Source organism: Gossypium hirsutum, chromosome A01, assembly GCF_007990345.1.
Source record: "Gossypium hirsutum isolate 1008001.06 chromosome A01, Gossypium_hirsutum_v2.1, whole genome shotgun sequence".
Taxonomy (NCBI): Eukaryota; Viridiplantae; Streptophyta; class Magnoliopsida; order Malvales; family Malvaceae; genus Gossypium; species Gossypium hirsutum.
In genome coordinates this window covers 89,515,059-89,523,701 of record NC_053424.1, presented here as the reverse complement: position 1 = coordinate 89,523,701, position 8,643 = coordinate 89,515,059, and positions in this window count along the sequence as shown.

Sequence of the window (8,643 nt, the reverse complement as noted above, 5' to 3'; positions counted from 1 at the left end):
TCTATCATTTTGGTAAGGATGACGTAATAATTTTAAGGTGGTGCGGCAGGTGGAGGAACTCACTTTTATTATAGAAATTAGATTATTTTTCTAAATAATTTAGTATTAAGGTAATTTTTATAAATTTTTATTTTTATTTTATCATTTATCTAAAATACGCGTGGAATTGACTTATGCATAGAAATTAGTACTTTTCTTTCTTTTCTTACTGTATATTCTGTCGGCACTCAGCAATTAATTGATGTATGTCAAAATTGTTATTTCCAATTTTTTTTATATTATTATATATTTTTATAACAAAGTTTAAATCATGTTGAATTAACTAAATAAAATTAAAATATGTTTCTCTTTTACCAGTTATGGGGTACATATTAACTTGGAAGGGCTATTTTTCACTGATTTAATGAATACCTTCTGACTATTTTTTTAGTTTTTAATATAGTTCTAAATTATTTTAGTTTAGTCCTCAAAATATATAAATGAGCAAAAATAGTTTTTTAAATTATTATTAGTTGATTTAGAGTAATTTAAATTCAAATCTTAACTTAATGATGGATTCTAGAGTTTGGACTTGAGATGAATTTGATATACATTATCATTTTTATAGTATTTTTCACTTATAAATTATAAATAATTTATTTTTGAAAAAATTAAATTATGTTGTTAATTCTTGTACTTGGACAAAATTTGAAACTTAGTCATTGTATTTAAAAAAGTTAAAAATTAAGTTCTTCAACTTTTTTTTATTTACAAATCTCAATCTAAGTATTAAAATCATAAGTATTTTCGATCAAAATTTATCAACTTGACATGTTGTTTAAGTTGTCCTCTTATGATGTGACATATGATTGACCAAAAATAAATATATTAAATTGATAAATTTTAATGAAAATTACTAGTGACAATATTGATTGAATTAAGATTTTTAAATAAAAAATAAAAAAAATTGAAATTTTAACTTTTAAATAGATTAATTAAATCTCAAATTCTATGAAAATTCATTAACTAATGTCATATTAAAAAAGTTACACCTTAAAACTACTTGATATCTAAAAACTAGTTTAGTATTGTTTTTAAGAAACATTTTTGAGACAAAAACAATCCTAAATAAACTGCTTTTTAAAAGAAAAAAAATACTTCTTCTAAGTAAAAAATTGGTCTCAAAGTACTTTTTTTTAAAGTTGAATATTTTTAACTTCTCCCTAATTTTTTTTTGCAAAAAACTACATTTGAAAATTATTCCTAAATTAAGCTTAAATATAAATTTGAGGTATCTAAACAATTAAAAAAAATATTTGAAATATTTTTATTTAAAAAAAGGTATTTGAAATATTTTTATTCTTACATAAAAGAATTTAAAAACTATAAATTTAAAAGCATTCTAGGAAAAACGATAGGTAGAAACTAAGAGCTCAGCTCCCTAACCTAATCCAACGACTCGCACTACAATTTGTCGGGTGAGCTAAGCAGAGATGGAAGGAAACAAAACTGGAAAAAGGAGAGACGAGACGACAAAAGACGATAATGAACAAAGCGATTCTAGAATTTCTTTGGATTTCGAAAAGACAAATTTCAGATGTAATTCCATTGATTCACACAATAATTCTAAGGTTGACTCAATTAAAAAAATTAATTACTTAAAATAAAAATTTTTATTGACCTTCTGTTATAATTATAAATGACAAGATAATGTGATAGTTAAAAAAATTGACATAATAACAAAGTTTACTCCTCAATTTTTACACATTATATCAATTTAGTCATAATTTTTAAAATCTAATCCTCAAAATTTACAAATAGTTTTAATTTGATCTTAATTCTAAAAAATTCAAAGAAATATATAAAAAATACATAAATATTTTTAAAAATATAATAATAAGTTTACATTTTTATATTAATATTAATATTAAATAAATATGATTATATTAATATTAAATAAAATAAAAAATTATGACTAAATTTTTTAAAATTATAAGTTGGTATAATTTTTTAAAATTAAAACTAAATTGATATAATATATAAAAGTTGAGGGTCAAATTTGTTATTATATTAATTTTTTTAACTGCCACGTCACTTCCGTTTATGATTTTAATAGGATTGAACTATATAATGTGGGTACTTTAATTATAAACATTTTATTAATGAAAAATTTATATAATTGAGTGAGTATTTATGTATCCTAATTTTAAATTGCAATTTCTATTTTACCAAAAGAACGTCATTAAATTTGAAAAAAAAAGGAATTTCATTTTTTGATTTTTAATTATTTATAATTTGTAATATATATAAAACTACGAATATAAAAAAATATATTTTTTAAGCTGACAAAATTTTTTTATCTATTATATTATTAAATTGAGATTAAAATAATAGTTTTGGTTATTAACTTTTTAAATATTAAAACCATTTTTATTAAAATTAAAATTAAAATTAAAATTACATCTTGTATCCATATATTATTAATGAATATCAAAATAATGGTTAGTTGATGACTAAAAAAAAAGACTTAAAGTAATCAAACTACGATTTGTTTACTCTCTCTAGCATAGTATTGTTAATTTTATTTTGTCTTTGTTTGAAGTTTTTTCACAGTTTCTTTCTCCAAAAAGTTTATATTGGGTGTTTTTGAAGGTGGATTTTCATTTTGGAAAAGGAAATGGTGAGGCTCAACATTGAGGATGGGGAAGAGGAAGCACTGCTTTTGCTGATCGATTCGGGTTTATAGAGAGTGACGTATGAGTACTATTTAGTAGGGTGCTTTGTGGTAGTGAGTGTTGTCCATTTTCTGGCAATGAAGAATATAATGGAAAATCTGTGGCATCCTTTAAGGGGTGTTCAGATATTGAATCTTGGGGGGAGGAGATACCTATTATAATTCTTTTATGAGATGGATATAGATCGGGTGGTTAATGGAAATCCTTGGATGTTTAATAATCATTTATTGATCATCCATCGACTGGAGAATGACGAAGATCTGATGCAGGTACCACTAGTTTCTTCGACTTTTTGGGAATAAGTTCATGATTTACCCCTAGTTTTTTTCTTGGAAACAATGGCTAAGTAGTTGGGAAACTTTATTGGAAGGTTTCTAGAATATGACTTGAAATAGTTAAATAGAGGGTTAAAGAATCATCTCAGAATTTAAGTAGAGTTAGATGTTAGAAAACCTTTGAAGAGGAGGAAGAAAATTGTTCTCCCATTATCGAAATTTACTTATGTGAATTTTCGGCATGAAAGGCTCACTTTGTTCTGTTTCTTATGTGGTTGCTTGGGCCCTAATGATAAGTTTTGCCCTGTTACATTGAATCGAAGAGGAGTTATTATGGATTTTGGGTGGAATATATCTCTAAAAGAAAAAATGAGGAGGGCTAATACAACGAACAATGTTTGGCTTTGTGAGGAAGGGGATGATGATTCTAGGGAAACAAATCTTAGTAAGCATGGTTTGGGGAGTAATTTAAGGGATGAATAAATGAACGATTTGGGGAGTCATATCAATCTAATTTTGCTTTTTAATTTGGAAGGATCTTAAATTAATGTTGATTTGAATCGAAATGGTTCTAGTGAAATGAGTCGAATTAATGCGGAGCACGATTTTGAAGATGATACAATAGAGAATGTCGAAGGGAAAAAAAGGCCCAGAATCGAATTATCGGTTCCTAATGTTTCTAAAATCTCTAATTTATTAGGAATCCTAGCTGAGAAACATAATGCTCACTTTCATCAGATATTGACAACTGCTAATGGCAAGCTGACTAGGAGCTATGAACATCTTATCTTGGAATACTCGCGAATTGGGGACTACGCGGGCAATTCAAAGGCTTCGGTTCATGCTGAAGTCTATTAATCCTCAAATTATCTTCTTGATGGAGATTAAATTAAATGGTGTGAATATGGAGAGAGTACGTAAGAGTTGTAGCTTTAAGAATGGGATTGATGTTCACGCGGAAGGCTTTAAAGGGGGGCTCAGTCTAGTGTGGAATGGTAATGATCTAGTCAATGTTCGTAGCTTCTCAGAAAACCATATTGACGCAGACATTCAAGAGGTGGATGATTGTAATATCCCAAAATCGGCCTTGACGATATGGCCGAATCTGGTAATGTTACAATAGAGGGGTTTTGAAAACAGTGCAAATTCATTGAAGCTTTGTAACCCATTACCATTATTACAACTTTTGTTGAAAATGTTATTTGATTAATTTACTTGCCAAATCATAATTCACGGTAGAAGTCTTAAAATTGTAACATTTTGGAAATCCAACTCGTATTCTCAGAAAAATATTTATTTTTGTAAAATTGAGATTTTAGTCAGATATCGTAATAAAAGAATAAAAATGCATCCAAAACCAAATTAAAAACCAATAGACAGGAGAGTCCAATAAATACAAAACTCCCAAAAACAATTCTTAGTCTAATTAAAATCAATATTTAAGGTCAGCTTACGATCTCGTGGTCACTGTAAGGCTCTGTCGCACCGATCCGCCTAAGTCTGTTGATTACCTGAACAAAATAGACAAACAAATGTGAGTTTTCGAAAACTCAGTGTGTAACCCAACATAAATAGACATGCGTTACAAACAAATATCACATACATGGTCAGATTCAAATTCAGACTCAAACTAAAGTCCTTTATAGATACAGATACAGATACAGATACAGATACAGATACAGATACAGATACAGATACAGATACAGATACAGATACAGATACAGATACAAATACAAATATAGATACAAATAACAGATAAACAGAACAAATACAATGAGTTCTACACCCATCCTCTACACACCATCTCCGACCATCCCATCACACTATGGGGGGTTAAAAACACCCACCCATCCCTACACACCACATAGTGTCGATGCGACAGATTACGGATAATATGCAGTCAAACTGCCAGAATATAGGTGAAATATTGTCATACATATCACTTCCTCCACATATATAAAGCTACCCCAAATTCAGATACAAAATACAGATATAGTATACAGATACAGAAATATCATGCTTGACATGCTCGCATTCAAATATCAGATATATATATATAAGTAGCAGAATAATTAGACATGCATATCAGTGTCCTAATCAGAGCAAACTATCAAAATATCGGATTACATAACCTAGGTTTAGTTTGCCCTTACCGACCCTACGGTAGGCCCACAGACGATCGAAACGACTTGTGCGACCCTAGGAAAAATTTTAGAATTATTGGCCTACATGCCTATGTGGCCCACACGCCCAGATTGGCCTTGCCCGTGTGACCTGGCCCAAAACCTACACGTCTGTGTGACCCACACGGGCACACTCACACCACCACACGACTATGTCTAGCGCACGGCCATGCCCTCGTCAACCACACGGCCGTGTCTCGTACACGACCAACCACACGGCCAGGCACACGCCCGTATGGCATCGACAAATTAGTTTTTCAGCTTTCGCTGAAGCTCAATTTTCTGCTTTTTCGAAACACACCTGGTTCGATTTTGATGCGAAAACACACTCGAGACCACCATAACCTAAAATCGAAATAACAAATTTCCAACATCAATCTAAATTCTTGATTAAATCGGGCTAACGAAACTGATAACGGTGAAATTCGAGTGTTCAGTGCTTACTCGATTCCCCAAATGATTTCACTTACAATTTTGCAAGAGAAAAACTCCGTACCCCACGATTCTCTACTGCCAAAAACACCAATTCAATACTAACAGAAAAAACAACATCGATCAAAATGACTTAAAAGGAAAAACTCCCTATCAAACAAAAATACTACCACCACTTATCAACATGTACGAACACCATGAACAGACAAACCTGCAATTTAGAAGAAATAAAAGAGGATTTAGATTAAAGAGAAAATAATAGAAGAGAAGAATAAGAGAGGAAGCAAAATGAACGTCAGAAATTTGGAAATGAAGAAGAGAGCCAAAATTTGAAAAAATAAATAAAATATAATTAAATCTAATAATATCTACATTAACCTTCCACTAACCATTAAATCCACTAACCCACTAACTCTCAACTTCATCAGAATTTCCGTTCAACCGAAACTCTAACAGGAAACCGAGCAAAAATAAACTCCCTTGCTTACGCAGGGATTCGAACACAGGACCTCCAACATTATAACACCCCTAACCCGTATCCGTCGCTGGACTAGGGTAAAGAGGCATTATCGGAAACATCTAAACATTTCGCATTCATTTCACAAACATCATAGCATCAAGGTCATACATCATTATAGAGTACCTTACGAAGCTCAACGAGACCTTAATCATGCTTTAGAAAGGGGTTAGGACTAAACCGAGCACATACAAATTTTTCGAAACTTAAACATTTTTCAAAGCTATAAAGGTCACACGCCTGTGTGAACTGGCCAAGTGCCTCACACGGTATTAGACACGCCCGTGTGTCTTAATTTCGTACCTAATGCATCTTGCAGTTTCTTCCAAAACCTTGATATGAACCTCAAATCTCTATTGAAACAACAGAAATAGGTACTCCGTGCAATCTCACAATCTGAGAAATGTACAACTTAGCAAGCTTATCAAGTGAATAATCTATACGAACCGGGATGAAATGAGCTGATTTAGTCAATCTATCAACAACAACCTAGATTGCATCTTTCTTACTCGGTGACAGAATACAAAATCCATCGTGATTCTGTCCCATTTCCACTCTGAAATCATAATCGGTTGAAGTAATCTAGATGAAACCTGATGCTTAGCTTTAACTTGCTGACAAATTAAGCATTTCAAAACAAAGTCAGAGATATCTCTTTTCATTCCGGACCAACAATAATGCTGTTTCAAATCGTTATACATTTTTGTACTACCCAGATGTATAGATTACTGACTACTATGAGCTTCGTTCAAAATCATTTGAATTAACTCTGAATTTCTCGAAACACAAACCCGACCTCTAAATCTCAAACAATCATCATTATCAATTCGATATTCAGAATCAGAGTCTAGATTACACTTGGCTTGTTTTGTTAAAATCTCATTATCAACCTTCTGAGCATCAATAATCTGTTGTAAGAATAAATGTCTCGCTTTCAATACCGTTAAAATTGAACCATCATCAGACAAAGCAAAAGGAGCATTCATGGCACGTAATGCAAACAATGATTTTTGACTTAAAGCATGAACAATAACATTTGCTTTTCCCGGATGATAATCGATAACAGGCTCGTAGTTTTTTTAGCAATTCTAGCCATCTTTTCTGTCACATGTTCAAATCTTTCTGAGTCATCAGATATTTCAAACTCTTATGATCTGAATATAAGTGAAATTTCTCACCAAATAGATAATGGCGCCAAATCTTCAAAGCAAACACAATAGCTGCCAATTCTAGATCGTGAGTCGGATAGTTCTTTTCTTGTGGCTTCAACTGTCTCGAGGCATAAGCTATGACTTTGCCTTCTTGCATCAAAATGCAACCTAATTCGTTCAATGAAGCATCATTGTAGATCATAAATTCTTTACCCGGTTTTGGTTGTACTAACACTGGAGCTTCAGTCAATAAAACTTTTAACTGATTAAAGCTTTTCTGACACTTTTTAGACCAATCAATTTCACATCTTTTTGAAGCAGTTTCGTCAATAGAGTCACAATCATAGAAAATCCTTTCACAAATCGTCGATAATAACCAGCAAGTCCCAAAAAACTACGGACTTCAGAAACATTTCTCGGAGGCTTCAAATCTAAAATAGCTGAAATTTTACTCGGATACTAATACTGACATAATATGGCCCAGAAAACCAACTTCATGTAACCAGAATTCACATTTGCTAAACTTTGCATACAATTGCTTATCTCGTAAAGTCTGTAACACTATTCTCAAATGCTCGGCATGTTCGGTTTCATCACGTGAATAAATCAAAATGTCATCAATGAATACACAACAAATTGATCTAAATACGATTTGAAAATTCTGTTCATCAAATCCATAAAGATAATAGGTGCATTCGTTAATCTGAAGGCATAACTAAAAACTCATAGTGATCATACCTTGTTCAGAAAGTAGTTTTCAAAATGTCTGAATCTTTTACTCGCAACTGATAATAACCTGATCTCAGATCTATTTTTGAAAACACTATAGCCCTTTTCAACTAATCAAACAAATCATCTATCCGCGGTAAAGGATATTATTGTCAGACCTCAAACACACATTTAAAACACTTAACCACTAAAGCAGTACACATTTGTGTCAGAATTCATAGATACAGAAATAAATTTATCAGGGTGTTACAATGATAGTTTGAACTAGATATTTAGAGGTTTCTATGAAGCCTTGGATGTTAGAAATAGGGAGGAAAGTTAGGATTTGCTTCGACGATTAAGGAAAAGTTGCGATCTTCCATGGACAGTTTGTGGAGACTTTAATGAGAACATGTACTTCTATGAAAAGATTTGAGGAATTCCAAGGGACAAGAGGCGAATGGAGAATTTTTGAAAGGTGTTAAAGGAATGATAGTTCATGGATGGGGGTTTTCCAGGACTTTGGTTCACATGGGAAATAGGGAATTTACCAAAAACTAGCATAAAAGAATGACTGGATAGGGGAGTGGTGAATTTAGAATAGTCAAAATCATTCCCTAATTTCTTAATGGAACACATATCTTACTCTTTTCTGGATCACTA